This window comes from Rhagoletis zephyria, unplaced genomic scaffold (genome assembly GCF_001687245.7).
Source record: "Rhagoletis zephyria isolate East Lansing unplaced genomic scaffold, Rhagoletis_zephyria_1.1 Rzeph_scaffold_01437, whole genome shotgun sequence".
In the NCBI taxonomy this organism is placed as follows: domain Eukaryota; kingdom Metazoa; phylum Arthropoda; class Insecta; order Diptera; family Tephritidae; genus Rhagoletis; species Rhagoletis zephyria.
The window spans coordinates 21,516-29,427 of record NW_016158521.1 but is presented as its reverse complement, the minus strand read 5'-3'; positions in this window follow the sequence as shown (position 1 = coordinate 29,427).

Genomic DNA, 7,912 nt, shown 5'->3' with positions numbered 1-7,912 from the left:
AAATTTGCTGGACAGCGCTGCGATAGGAAACAACGAATGAACGAATGAACTGATTTGCTTACTTCCTTTTGCCCATTTGCATTCACTAACGGTATCTCTTGCGTGCTGGTATTGGAGCTTAACTACTTTAGAATACCTTCCACCCACCCTTCTACTCCAAAGGCAGGTGTTGCACACGTGCCTCGACCACCGCGCTTTACCACCGGCCTTAGCGGTACTCCTCCACTCACTGTCGTGATGTTTGTTGTTCATAAATACGCCATGCCGACCGGCACTTCGATTAAATTCGCGCCGACAGTCGTAGGACTCGGCGCGTCACCAGGACCCTCGGTGAATCTATTCGAATTGCAGACGGTCTAGCCAAGTGAATTTAAGTATTTTAGTACGTTGCTGATTGTCAGCAAGATTGTCTACTAGCTCTACTAGGATCTGGTGTTGTACATATTTACAACCGTCACGGTTGTGTCGAAGGAAGTAAACAAAGGGATGTGTCCTAGAATGAATGGCAAAATCAATAAGTAAATTATGTTATTGGTGGTTTAGCACTTTTGACTAGGTCAGTTGGACCTATGTACATATGTACTATGTGTCGATGTTAAAAAGTATAGAAGTCCGTTAAAAGACTAAGCAAAAATTGTAAATATTAAAATGTTAATTAAAAAAAAATACTGATTGTATGACTTATTTGGACTATACACATTATTGAATTGACGTGGACATGCAACGCCGTTGGCGTTTGCAAAGCGGTGCTCCCNTCCGTTAAAAGACTAAGCAAAAATTGTAAATATTAAAATGTTAATTAAAACAAAAATACTGATTGTATGACTTATTTGGGATATACACATTATTGAATTGACGTGGACATGCAACGCCGTTGGCGTTTGCAAAGCGGTGCTCCTGAATGCGGCTGTTACGTGTTTAAGCGTTTTAGCCTTGTGATTTTTGGTGATTTGAATAAAGTGAAAGTGTTTTTATTTTCTTCTGTTTTCTTGTTTTTTTTTGGTTCATTGTGATACGAGTAGTGTATTTCGCTTTCTGCAAAAGTGTGAGCTGTAAGCACTTAATCGAATTCCAGCGTCTGCATAAGAAAGTGTGCTAAGGACGAATAGGCTAGAGAGCGTGCAATGCGCAAAATGCCTCTATAGTGTTTGTTATTTGTGTGTTTTATTTCTACACAAACGCTATTGCCATTTGGATATGCATTCTTGCATTCTTGGATTGCGATATGAACGGCATGTATGAGAATCGCCGCATTTGGACAACAAATAACGGTTACGTGCAAAATCATGTGCGGCCAGCAACAGGTAAGACGCAGACAACTAACAGAGGAAAATAACTAAGCTCTTACTTTGCCTATGATTTTTAACCTCCATGCGTTCGGGATTGAAAACTCGCGTAGACGATCGGAAGCCTACATTTGTAGCAAGCGTTAATTTGTAGAGAGAATCATTTAAACATAGTATAAACAAATCAGGCTACCTGTTATATTTGTGTGTCTAAGAGGTAGATAATAAATATGTGCGCCGAGAACTAGCATCTTGTCTGACAAACACAAAATTCGTCTGCATATTGCATGATAACAAAAAACATGTTTCGACAAGCAAAAATAAAAAAAAAATTGTGTTGAGTAAATAGTGAAAAGAAACTTCAAAACACACGAAACAATATATCCACGAAACTAGGGGCCGAATATAGTAATACTGCGTTTTTAGTTTTTCCATGCGACGACAGTATCTTCCTTTAAAGGACTTTTGTTTCTTAAAGGATATGAAAAATTCAAATTATTATTAAAAAAATTCAGTGTGATGTAGAGTAACAGTAAGGATATCCAATAAAGAGAAACTTTTCTAGAATTGAAAAGATTAAACTTTTTGGTGCACAAGGACGAATAGGTATTAAAAATGTCCTTTCATATAATTTTTGTATTCCAAAACTAATTACGCGCGTATTACGCGCATTTTTCAAAATTCGAAATAATGTTACTTCTTTAAGGGATTGTTTTTAGTATCAGTCTTGAGTAAATTAGCGTCCTTAAATTTCGAAATATCCAAGTTTCAAGCATTTCTAAAATTTATCGTTAAATGAAAAGCGGCCGTAAATTTAGTCCGATTTCAATAACTTTCAACGTTTTGCTATATGTGGCAAGCACAACAACCATACCGAGTTTGGTGCAAATTGGTAGAACGGTTACCGAGATACATATATGTGGTCATAAGTGGGCGGTGCCACGCCCGTTTTCAAACTTTTATCATAAATGTATTTCTTGGTAAAGAGTTGTTGCAAGCATCGATTTTGAATAAGTTAGCTTTAATATTTTATTTTATTTATAACATTCTTATTTTTCGTCTAAAATTTATTGTAAATATCAGCTTTGAGTGAATACTCTTCAGTAGTTACTAAAATATTGCAGTTTTCGCATTTCTGAACATTTCGGTTATATGGTGGCAGGCGTGGTTATTGTCCGATTTAGCCCATTTTCAATACCATCCGTCCTACGCGCGAAAGAAGTACACGCACCAAGTTTCGTTAAGATATCTAAATTTTTACTCGAGTTATCATGTGCACAGACGGACAGACGGACGGACATACAGTCACCGCTTAATCGACTTCTCTATTCATTCTGAGCATTTATGTATATATTTGTCTATATTTATCTCGATTAGTTTTGCCTGTTACAAAACCGTTATTTGAAGAAAGTTATAATACCCTTGTGCACAATGGCGCTCGGGTATACAAATTTTCGGCGAAAATGCTATTTGTAGACTACGAGCACATTAAGGTTAAAAATTGCATTGTTTAATCTACACTCTTTACCTTTTTTTAGCAAATTTACATCGATAATGGTAGGCAACACATCAATGTTTAAAATTACACAACTATTTTTTTTAAACATCTCTTGTAGATAAGGAGAGAGGACTTTACTCCTGAATTGCCTACTCAGTAAAAAGTAGTGCTTGTAGGCAAGAGTGATTCGGCAGGCGTTAGATTAGGTTAGAGGGCTGCCATGGGTGGACTCAAATTTAGACAATTATTAATTAGGCTGTCCATTGTGACGGCAGGCATACTTGACTCCAGAAAAGTTTGCCAGTATTCTCATATGTAACCATTTAGACTCACTTAGAATGACATCAAGGCTTGTGAACAGATGTAAACTCTTTTGAACCACCTATGAGCCCACAATAAAGTGACCCTGTGGTTGGTCCCGGCACAAGGAGGGTTTGAAGGCAACGAAAGCGCTGACTGTCTCAAAAAACGAGGAGCCTTGCATTTGCATGGTCCGGAGCCTTCTGCGGCACATCTTAAAGATGCGAGACTCCTTGAATTTAGCCGGCAGGGTCTTAGAACTTTTATAGGCTTCCTGACAGGACATGCAAATTGAGGTGCCATTTGAATAAAATGGGGATTTCTTTAGAGACGGACTGCAGGTCTTGTGTGCCTAGAGCATATACTGCGTATCACATCGCCNAAGGCAACGAAAGCGCTGACTGTCTCAAAAAACGAGGAGCCTTGCATTTGCATGGTCCGGAGCCTTCTGCGGCACATCTTAAAGATGCGAGACTCCTTGAATTTAGCCGGCAGGGTCTTAGAACTTTTATAGGCTTCCTGACAGGACATGCAAATTGAGGTGCCATTTGGATAAAATGGGGATTTCTTTAGAGACGGACTGCAGGTCTTGTGTGCTCTTAGAGGCCATCCTAGAGCATATACTGCGTATCACATAGCATAATAATACACCTCCAACCAAAATTTGGAACATACCATCCTCCAATGTGTTTAATTTCTTAAAAAGCCTAACTTTGAAGTGACTGCAATTAGAGTTTAGCCCAACACATCCTCTTAGCTGGCAGCTTGAGTATACTCATCGTAGTTATAATAATATGCTGAAAATAATTGCCTACTAAATAATCTCCAACTAAATTAAATACACAATTTTTTGGTTGCGAAGATTGTGCTTGCTAATATAGCAGTGCCAAAAAATATATATTTTGCAGTTCGTAGTCACTAAAACATAAAATAATATTTTATAATAGAAAAAATCCTTTAATCGTCAAAGGAATTTAATTCGTCTTCGTTTAACTCTGGTGGTTTTTGAAGCTATCAGTCAGTAATTTGAGAGTACGTATAGCGATTTTTAGAAAATGTGATTATGATGTGGCAACGATAGAAAATCAAAATTAAACATTTTCCTTGCACTAATTCTAAATAAGTTGGGTCTAAACTAAACTAAGGGGCATTACACTAGCTACATGAAAATATTTGCATGTACGAACATAGTTAGGTAATAAATGTTATTATAAACTGTATATTTAGAATTTTTTCTGAAACACAATCCAAATATGTACATATGTATCTATGTACATATGCAGCTTTTGCACTATTTTATTAACTTAATCTGACGTCAGTAGTTAACACAAAGTTATTCATTGTTACAGTTTCATATGCGTGTGTGTATGTACATACATATATATCTAAACAAATATGAATGTTAAACACGCTAGTCATTAGCAAAGAGCATTGAACTTAAAAGAATACACATATATATAAATTTAAATCCACCGGGGTGAGTAATAATATTGAAGCAATTCTGTATACAATATTTTTACAGTTGCTGAAAGTGGTATTTACTTAAACCAAGTTTTCTCAGTTTAAAAATTTCAGTTTAAAATGATATTAAAATTTTCGTTTGGATTAAGTTCGAGAAAGTTCCTTTATCATTTCATAGAGATATCAATGTAAAAATTTATAAAAACACATATGTAAAAGAAGTTCGGTACTGAGCTGATATCCGGTAGCTCCCTGAGTTACTTAAACTTAGTCTTATTAAGGAACTTTTGAGATAATTTGACTTCGACATCTTCTAAAACGCCCTGGCAATAGGGCCCCGAAATATCTCTCAGAGATATTAAAAACCTCAAAAAATCTCATTATTTTGATTCCAGACCATTCAAGCATAAGTAGAGGTCATAAATACAAAATCTCAGATCATTTACTCACTCCCTTTCTGCTCGAACGGTACATTTCCAACAAAAAAGTGGCATCGGCGCGATACCGGCTAATCACTTTAATTGTCTTTGGCGCTGAACCGATTAAAGCAAGTGTTTCTTTTTCAACTGTAATCAATTAGTTTATTGTCGTGGAATATTCAAATGAAGGTAGGCTTTATCATTTATTTGGTATCTTCCTATTTTTCTTATAAAAAAATGCTGTGGGTAAGGGCTTACGACCAATGGCATGCCCAAGTGAAAATAATGCCTTTTTTAAGCGAGAGGGTAAGCGATTCCTATCGCCTAGCTCGTTTCCACTTTCATTTTTGTATTAATCGTGTTTTTTGCTATGTAAGTACCGGCGCCAAAGAAGTAGTCGAATTTCAGCAAGCCCGAAAGAAAAATTGGTACGATGAGGAGCGTTAAGAAGCTGCAGAGAAAAGATACCGCCTACAGGGCCTTTATATTGAGAGATTAGTGGCAAACTGAATGAGTTTGGATTCCGCAATGGAAATATTTGCTGAACAAAAAGCAAGAGGCTGATTCACAGTTGCATAGTAAAACTTTTCTGTATGCAATAAAAGTGGTTTAACATACCTGGGCCTCCGACTGATGCCTTTTTCAAAAATCCGCCACTGTTGTATGTTAGAAAAACATGAATTTTTCAGATACTTTTGAGCTCAGAGACCTTACGTTTACTACAACATGAAAAAGTATTGGAAATCCGCTTTCTTATATGCCCACTCTTTAGATGGTTCCTCATACTCCGTTCTGCCAGCCATCACGCCAATCGGAGTTACTGCAGCACTTATTGAGTATGAGATAGACTACATGCTAGTGGAAGAATGCATAAAAGTCAAACATCGTCAATATGTCACAAAAAAAAAATACGGATGGAAAACCTCAAATTGAAAATTGGAAATTCCCCGGTCCGTTGGTGATCAGTTAGCAGAAGGGTATAAATATGTAATCATAATACCAGATATTCTAGGAAAATTATGTATAATAACTTGTCAGTTCTATAATAAAGCACTTTTCATTAAACATGTAAAATATAAGCAAGTTGAACGGACTTGCTGTATGAGGATAGTTCCATATGCTTACGTGTTTAAAATAAATAATATATGTACATATGATTGGCTGACTGTGCATCTCAAAAACTAAAAAAGTTTTATAGACCGGCAGATTAAGAAAATGCCTCCAGAGAATAGTCAGAGTATGGAAACAGCGCGACCAGGGCATCGAGTTTAACCTTCTGTATGGAAATCTTACGCGCTCGAGTAAAATCAAATAGCGATTTTTTTATGGCAGCTTTAGGCGTGCAATTAACAACAAGCATCTCTCCACACTCAGCTACAGCCGTTCTGTAAATTTGTGCTCAAATATCCAACTTCAATCACTTTTCTTCGTCTTTTGATTTAATCCTAAATTTCTTATTAAATAAGCAAAAGAAAAATATCCAAAAATGGTCAAAATGTCACATAACTTAATCAGCTGACTACAAGGGTAATTCTCTAATGACAGGTAAACCATGTCATAGCGCAGTACTACTACATACATACATACATAGGTAATTGTAAGCTTCAGTCGTGTAAATCCACTGGGAACAAGTACATATGTACATATCATTACCTAACACCATGTCCCCACCAAAAAGTTAACCATCACAAATCTAACTTAACCACATCACTAACTACTGCTGTCCACACTGCGGTTTGAGGTTTATAAAACAGTACAAATATGGACAACAGTAACAGTGTTTGGACTCCTGAAACTCGATTCAGGACTGAATCCTTCTAAAATAGAAGCAAAAACAAATTTTACGGACTAAATTTGAATTTTTTATTTTCTCTTTGACAATAATTGTATTTTATATTCATGCAAAAATAAAGACGCGTGGCAATGTAAAGATAACATGTTACATATTTAGTTAGGTTTTCCTATTTTCTGTAATGTAGGATATATCTAACACACTATTCTTTAAAAAGCAATAGGACCTTAACCTTTTCTATTTTAAATAAATTTCTTTCAACATATATTTTTTAAAAACTTATGTAAAGTTCTGCTACCGCCAATTTCTACATCCATATATCAAAAAATAACGCAGTTACTTTATTGACTCACTTTTATGAACGAGTTACTTTCATCAGTGATAGTTTACTTAACTTTCAATTTTTTTTACTGAAACCGGGGGTGAACACCCAAAAAACGGGCCCAAGAGGGCAGAACATGAGTAAAAAAACGGAATGCATAGATTTGAAGTCAAGCAGTTTAGAGGAGTAGATTTAAAATTTTTGCAAAAAGCGGAGTGAATATAGTAAAGTCCGATCACTGGTAGGGAACGCATTTTTCACTTTTAACGCCAATGGCCCACCATCTCAGTGAAATGGTTAAGTGCGGTCATTTTTATATGGCGAAATCAGGCTAAATCAAGTGGATTTTCGGGATAACCAACTCAACAGTCATAACTACGTGGTTAAGCTCTGGTGGGAACACACTATAAAGGTGAAAAGGTGCCAAGTCCATATTTTGAAACTATTCAGGAGGGACGAAAAAATCTATGTAGTTTCGGCTTATCTGTCATTTTTTATCTAAAACTAAATTTAGAAAAGTGTTGGCTTGCTACCTTTTCGCCTTTACGTAGCTATATATGCAAATCAATAATGATTCGTAAAAAACTCCATTTTTTGAGGTATTTTCAAATTGGTTCAGCTCGCTTAAATCTTAATATTTGTCCGAAATATTAAGGTTTGTAATGCCGGCGGAAAAACCGCATCTTTTTTTTGGTGATGCAGTCTAATGTAACGGGTGATTTTTTTGAGGTTAGGATTTTCATGCATTAGTATTTGACAGATCACGTGGGATTTCAGACATGGTGTCAAAGAGAAAGATGCTCAGTATGCTTTGACATTTCATCATGAATAGAC